This window comes from Ictidomys tridecemlineatus, chromosome 1, assembly GCF_052094955.1.
Source record: "Ictidomys tridecemlineatus isolate mIctTri1 chromosome 1, mIctTri1.hap1, whole genome shotgun sequence".
Lineage (NCBI taxonomy): Eukaryota > Metazoa > Chordata > Mammalia > Rodentia > Sciuridae > Ictidomys > Ictidomys tridecemlineatus.
The window spans coordinates 189,123,816-189,131,431 of NC_135477.1; the positions used below are offsets into that span (position 1 = coordinate 189,123,816).

The following is a 7,616-nucleotide window of genomic DNA, read 5'->3' on the forward strand; positions in this document are numbered from 1 at the left end:
GAGGCAGATGAAAGCTTGGTGCTAAGACACACCACGTATACTGATTTTCTGTCTTTTTATCTGTTTAACATAGGGTGAATTCAAACCATATTGTTAGCACCTACAACATAAGCTCTGGGTGTATGAAATCACTTGAGACCACAGACATCTTTTCACAATGGTTGGCACCTAAGTGAATGAAGAGCCATCATAGCAAGGGAAGATTCAGAAGGCAGAGAAGTGGTGAGTGACTCTTCTCCTTGGTTGATTTCAGTGCAGGGGACAGAACCCACCAGGCACATGTTCTACCATGAAGCCACACTTCAGTCCCAGGGACCCCTTCTGTTAAAGATTTTGCTCACATCTTAGTGGCTCTTTAACCCAGTAACCTGATTTTAAGTCCCAGGAAGTAATTGTCTCAAATTTGAATATATAAATCTCACTGACATAAAAGCTAATTATTATTGCTCCACCTCAGAAACTGGTGATTTCTTTTTATTTTCCAGAACCGAGTTTTATTTTATTTTATTTTTTTAGAAAATGTAGGTGGATCCTACTTTATTTAATTTTATTTTGGAGTGAGGATAAACACAAAGGACTGCATTTTGAAAAAGGCTTTCTCTTCAGTGCATTTCTTAAATCAAACTTTTGATGACTTCTGAGGACTTCTAGAAGTGTGCCATCTAAAAAGCACAAGAGGTGAGCCATCTGCATTTCTTCAACTGATGTGTTTAAAAGCCATCTATTTGATGATGTATTTAACACGTATTTACGACATGCCAGTCGTTCTTTTCAGATGGCTAGAGCAATTTCAAAACTAGGGTCTGATCCTCACCTGCATGGGGCTCACTTTCTGGAACCAAGAGTCAAACACAGGAAAATAAACCTGAAGTCCATCAGGGGGTGCCAAGGACTGTGAAGAAATACAAAGGCACCGAGTGGGACCAGAGCAAAGGGCAGCAGCCCAGGGGCAGAATCAGAACTGCCTTTTAGAATTTGATCCGGAAGCTGTTTGCAGACAGCTGTGCTAGGAGGTGAGGGTGTCAGTGCAGTAGAGAAGGGTAGCCCCGCTGAGGTGCCTGCAGTAAGACACAGGAACCAAACGTCCGGGGCACTCCATTCCGGAAGCCCTGTGCATGTTCCCACCTTCATGTCCTCAGCTGTTCATTTCACTCACCATCAGCCGGTCAGTCCATCAGCCAGCTGGTCTTGTTCTCCAGTGGCATTCACTTAGTCCTGCTCTGGCTGTGGGAATTGCAGAAAGAGTGAGCAGAACAGACGTGGTGAGTCCCTGCTCCAGGGCGAGAGATCTCTACTCTCGCCATCCTCTGCACACAGCAGGGTGACCACAGGCAGTGCCAGGAGGGCCACTTGCCAACAAGAAACAGGGTCACCTCTGTGGCTGCTCTGGGATGAGTTTGCTGGTTTGTTTTTCTCCAGCTCCTGCCCTGGAAAATCCCTCCACGCCAGCCCCCGTGCAGAGTGGTGTCCCCATCCTGACCTGGCTCTTCCCACCCTTCCTCCTGGTCCTGAACTGTCCCTGATCCCCTGGAGCTGCCACCGCAATGTCAACAGGAAACAGAACTTCTACCTCCGACTTTGTCCTCCTGGGGCTTCTGGTGAGCGCGGAGGCCACGGGGATTGTTTTCACGGTCATCTTTGCCATTTTCGTGGTGGCTGTCACAGCAAATGTGGTCATGACAGTCTTGATTCAGGTGGACTCCCGCCTCCACACCCCCATGTACTTCCTGCTCAGCCAGCTGTCCATCATGGACACCCTTTTCATCTGTACCACTGTCCCAAAGCTCCTGGTGGACATGGTTTCTACAGAGAGGACCATTTCCTTTGTGGCCTGTGGCATCCAGATCTTCCTGTACTCAACCACGGCTGGTTCAGAGTTCTTCCTGCTGGGCCTCATGGCCTATGACCGTTATGTGGCTATCTGCAACCCCCTTAGGTACCCAGTTCTCATGAACTGCAAGATGTGTCTTCTGCTGGCTGCTGGTGCCTGGTTTGGGGGCTCACTTGATGGCTTTCTGCTCACGCCCATCACCATGAATGTCCCTTATTGTGGCTCCCACCAGATCAACCATTTTTTCTGTGAGATCCCTGCCGTTCTCAAACTGGCCTGTGCTGACATGTCTTTGTATGAGACGCTGATGTACCTCTGCTGCGTCCTCATGCTGCTCATCCCCATCTCTATCATCTCCACTTCCTATGCGCTCATCTTGCTCACCATCCACCGCATGCGCTCTGCTGAGGGCCGCAAAAAGGCCTTCACCACGTGTTCATCCCACCTGACTGTGGTCAGCATTTTCTACGGGCTACCTTCTACACGTATGTGCTGCCCCGGTCATTCCACACACCCGAACAGGACAAGGCAGTGTCCGCCTTCTATACCATTGTCACACCCATGCTTAACCCTCTCATCTACAGTCTCAGAAACAGGGATGTCCTGGGGGTGTTGGAGAGGGTGTTTGCCCACTGCTCCTCTGCTCAGAAAGTAGTTGCAGATAAGGTGTAGAGACTCAGTAACACAAGGACAGGTCCTCCAGAGGTCACTCTCCATGTGCCTGGCTTCCCTAGACTGCTTTGTCAGCCATCAAAGTCTACTTACAATTAATATATCAAATTGCATAAATGCATTCTACTATCATGTATGACTAATTAAAACAAATTAAAAAATTCATAAAAAAAGAGCATTCACCTGGTCTGGATTTTGGCTGTGGGGAGGGCTCAAACCCTTCCCTTTTGCTTGCACAGGCCTGGCGGGGGTCAGTGGAGGAGGGGTCAGCACTTCTGCCTGTTTTGCATCTTTGCTCTGTGACTCCTTAGAGTCCAGGAGCCACAGGTCAGTGAACAGTGGAGGCTACCCTTGGGCAACAGCAGCTTCCTCATCTGGGGCAGGGCCCTCCTGGCCAGTGCTGAGGTAACCATGGACAGACCATACCTGACTAAGACCACCTGCTTTGGCAGCTGTGAAAAGCCTCCAGCTGCAGGGTAGGATGGCCACACCTGTAACCTCCGTGACTCAGGAGGAGAAGCCGGACGGTCTCAAGCTCAAGTCCAGACTGAGCAACTTAGCAAGACTCTGACTCAAAATAAAACAAGAAGAGGTCTGGGGGTGTGGCTCAGTGGTGTGGCACCCCTGGGTTCAGTCCCTGCACCGAAACCTCCAGCTGTGCAAACCCTGATCTTGCCCTCCTTTCCCTTTCTATCAGATCTCAAAGTCACAGTCAGCCTGGAGGACAGGGCTGAGGTCCTGTGTCCCCTCGTCCTCCCCATGTGGCTGCACTATGGCCATGCTTGGTCACCATGGCCTTTCCCATTTGGATTTTTGGGTGATTGGGCAACTGATTTTTGGACCTCCAGGGTCAGGCCTCTGGCCCGGTACTCTGGCACCATGATGTTTCACTCATTGGGTCCTTTTGGCAAAATATCAAAAACAACTGATTCCTCGTACTGAAGGAATGTAACGAAGTCATCTGTTCTTGTCTCTGGGGAAAAACACCCACAGTGGAGTTCACAGCAACCTCCCACAGGGCACAGGGCCTCCTAGCTACTGGAGATGGACAAAATAAAAACTTCTAAACATTCGTCACATGTCTGCTGCTTTTCTGTGACTACCTTTGCGTTAGCAAGGGAAGCCTCCCAATCCACAAATGACACGGAAGCGAAGTCGCCTCACAGTTTAACCGTGCTTTCCCTGGTGGGAGCTCTGAGATCACCTTGGAGTGCTGGGTGCAGTCACCACCAAAATATGCAGCTCCAGTCCATGGGTGAGCGGCACTGACGGGGAATGGGAGAGCCTGTGAGTACTAGCAGGTGCTCAGAGGCAACAGAGGCCACATCTGATGTCACAGCACACACACGCCGCATCCTGGGAAGGGTCATAACTGCTGACTGCGTGAGGGCCAGAAGCCTCAACAGTCCTGTCCTGGATGCCGCCACAGTGCTTGGTCTGGATGAGTGAGTCCTGGGGGATGTGGGCAGGTCACTCATGTGTAGTTGGTCCCTCGTGATGCCCGCCCTGAGTGACAGGCACAAGTTTCCATTCTGCAATTGCTCCAGAAACATCAGTAAAAGAAAATGAGTCACATGAGAACTCTGTACTATTTACTGCCAAATAGAAATTTGCATAAATATTTTCTTTCTTATTTTTTATCAGATATATTCCTAAAATCAATACAAGAGAAATGTACAGATATAAATATTTTCTCTTAATCAAACTGCTTCATCTAATCTTGTAAAGAAAATAAGTTTAAAGAAAAAAAATTACCCCAGGTGCTACAACAAAGGGAGCTATTTGCCTAGGAACATGCATTTTGCATTCTTTGGAGGTAAGTGACTCCACACAGTGGCAGACGTGGCAGCAGGCCTTATGAGCAAACTAGGCACGTGATGAGTTGTGATGACTTGTTCTCGTGTGGTGGGACACAGCGCGCAGTCCTGCCAAAACAAACCTACTGCTCAGTGAGCACCTCATTCATGAAATGACCCAGGTCAAGAAACAACACACGATCAGCCCTCCGGAGCCCGCTGGTCTCCAACCACCACACACTCTTCGTGGCAGAGAAACGCAACCCTAAACTTTATTAACTTTTATTTTGAACCACTCTCAGATATGCAGAAAAGTGGTAGGATTTGAATAGCAGGTTTCCAATTTCTGTTAATATTGACATTTTACACAACCATAAAACAGCCACCAGAGCCAGGAAATTTACACTGTACTGGAGGTGATGCACTAAATTATAGCAATAGTTTTAGAACTTGAAGCTGATGGCAAGAAGCCTGCCGACCTCCGAGAGCCCTTCCGGGAAGGCTGGGTCTGTGTGATCTGCAGGGTCCAGACTGGAGGGAAACACGGGATAGCGCTAGTCTCAGGGAGCATCCTAGGTGATCCCACTAGGGAGCAGCTACCCTGGATTCCTGGGGCCCAGCGATTCCTACCTCCTGCCCAAGAGAAAGTTCTGCGGGGTTCAAGATCCCTGAAACAGCAGCAGACCTGGGATAAGTGCACCAGCTAATGCCAAGAAGAGCAACACCCTCAAGTCGAGAAGCCCACAGTCTGCACAAGGCCATGAGAGATCCCCTTGAAGACACAAGTAGAAAGAGGTGGAGGAGATGAGTATTAATGCCAAGTTCTGCAGTGAAGACCCAGACACACACCCTTAAAGAAGAGAGCATCCAAGTGCAGTGAGGTAGGCTGGTGATCACAGTGACCCGGGAGGCTGAGGCAGGAGGATGCAAGTTCAAAGCCAGCCGAGTCACTGTCTCAAAATATAAAACAATAACAATAACAAGGATGAGGGATGTGGCTCAGTGGTAAACCACAATAGGAAAAAACAGGAGAAGGAGAGCAAACAGGGCATCAGGATCTGGCTAAAGACCCAGTGGCTGCTCCTCATCAGCTGGAGATGTGTGTGGATGTCCCAGAGCAAGAATTCAAACTGGCTGTTTTGAGGAAGCACAGCCAACTCCAAGACAATATCAAAAAATTCTGACATCTGTTCAAGATGTTTAAAAAAGAAATTGAAACAGGAATATGTCACATTCTGGATAGCAAAGGGTAGAGAGTGAAGTTAGGAGCACAGTGGAGAGCCACACCAGGTGACTCCACCAGCCAGCAGAATCAGTGAGGGCAAAGAGGTGGGTCAAAGTCACACACAGAGGAGAGGAGAAATAAGCAGGAGTAAGGAGAGGGGAGGTAAGCAGGAATAAGGAGAGGGGAGGTAAGCAGGAGTAAGGAGAGGAGAGGAAAGCAGGAGTAAGGAGAGGAGAGGTAAGCAGAAGTAAGGAGAGGAGAAGTAAGCAGAAGTAAGGAGAGGAGAGGTAAGCAGGAGTAGGAGTGGAGAGGTAAGTATGAGTAAGGAGAGGGGAGGTAAGCAGGAGTAAGGAGAGGGGAGGTAAGCAGGAGTAAGGAGAGGAGAGGTAAACAGGAGTAAAGAGAGGTAAGCAGGAGTAGGAGTGGAGAGGTAAGTATGAGTAAGGAGAGGGGAGGTAAGCAGGAGTAAGCAGACGGGAGGTAAGCAGGAGTAAGGAGAGGGGAGGTAAGCAGGAGTAAGGAGAGAATAGGGAAGCAGAAGTAAGGAGAGGGGAGGTAAGCAGGAGTATGGAGGGGGAAGTAAGCAGAAGTAAGGAGAGGGGAGGTAAGTAGAAGTGAGGAGCAGAGAGGTAAGAAAAAATATGGAGGGGAGAGGTAAGCATGCGTAAGGAAATGGAGGTAAGCAGGAGTGAGAAGAGGAGGGGTAAGCATGAGTATGGAGGAATAAAGATGAAGAGGAGAGGTAAGCATGAGTATGGAGGAATAAAGATGATGCCCAGGGCTTGCACAGTGTGAAAAGTGCCAGTCCAAGGGCTGATGAGTTCAGGAGAGCTGGGGAGTGACAGAGCACAATGTCCACTCAATGAGAACAGAAAACTGCACCTGGAAGTAGATGTGAACATCAGGTATTGTGTCCACAGTCCAGCTGTGCTGTGACAGAGGGATCGGTTGCCAGGAGACCAAAGAAATCACCCAGGGTACGTTGGGGGCACAGGCTTCATTGAGAAGAGCTGTGACAATGGGCTGAGCAATGGCACCTCCACTCCTCAGTGCTTCACCAGGCAGCGCCCCCTCCCTGGTGACAGAGTGTCTGGAGGTGACAAGCTCTCAGTGTGCTTCTCCAGGCAGCACCCCTCTCTGGTGGCAATCTGTCTGAAGGTGAAAGGCCACCAGGCATTGCCCTCTCCCTAGTGGCTGTGTGGTGGTGGCAGGTCAGATGAGCATGTCTCTTCCACAGTGCCCCCAGCTCGGCTCCAGTCACCACTGGGAGAGGGCTTTGTAAGCTGGGCTGGGGGAGCAGGGACATCATCAGCACCCAGATTGCTTGATGTGCTGTGTCCTTGTGTGACCAGCAGCCCACTGGCATACCTGCACAGACCTACCCTGTGCAGATCATGTTAACTGTTCCCGTCCCCAGTGAGCAAGCAGGAAAGCCAAGACCCTTCAAGACCCCAACGATCCCAAGGTGACCTCGCCTCCTGGGTGCTCTCTGTGGTCCCTTGGCTTGGCTAGGGGAACTGAGAGGGCCAGCTCAGGATTATGATGTTTCACTGTCCTCCCTTTCCTCAGATGCCACACGGTACAGGAAGGGGAAGGACCAGCAAGCTTGCTTAATCCAAACAGTACCTGTCGACACAGTGTGTTCAGATTCTCAAAGTAAAGGACAGTCTGGGAAGAAGGCACAGTGGTGACCCCAACCCTCCCCAGCACAGAAAGGGGCAGTGAGGAACAGCTGGCCAGGAAGGTGGGTGACAGAGCAAAGGCCCAAGGCCCAGTAGTAGACATTCTGAGGCCTGGGGCGTGGGGCTTGAAGTTGGGATCCTGAAACAGAAAATGAGGACGGAGTTCCCCAGCCCTAAACCTGGACCAGGAGAGGGGAGAAGCCTATCACTCCCTCCCCACCGCAGCTGGAGAAGGCAGGCCAAGGTAAGTGTGGGAGGAGCAGGAGGCACAGAAAGAAACCAAGCAGTTCCACCCAATCATGGACAGACAGCCCAGCCCCATAGGCAGCCATCCCCTGGATTCGGCATCTGGCCTGCTGCCTGAGGAGAATTTAAATCAACTGCGCCTTCTACTTTGGGAGAGCAGCTGT

The 7,616-nt window shown here is 50.3% G+C and overlaps 1 pseudogene across 1 annotated transcript; it reads left to right on the forward strand.

The window, feature by feature from the left end:
• Nucleotides 1-521: 521 nt before the first annotated feature.
• LOC144366697 (olfactory receptor 2T11-like) lies at nucleotides 522-2,670 on the forward strand (annotated as a pseudogene). Its single transcript, XR_013425799.1, has 2 exons — nucleotides 522-678; nucleotides 1,420-2,670. The product of XR_013425799.1 is annotated as an olfactory receptor 2T11-like (transcript).
• Nucleotides 2,671-7,616: the final 4,946 nt, after the last annotated feature.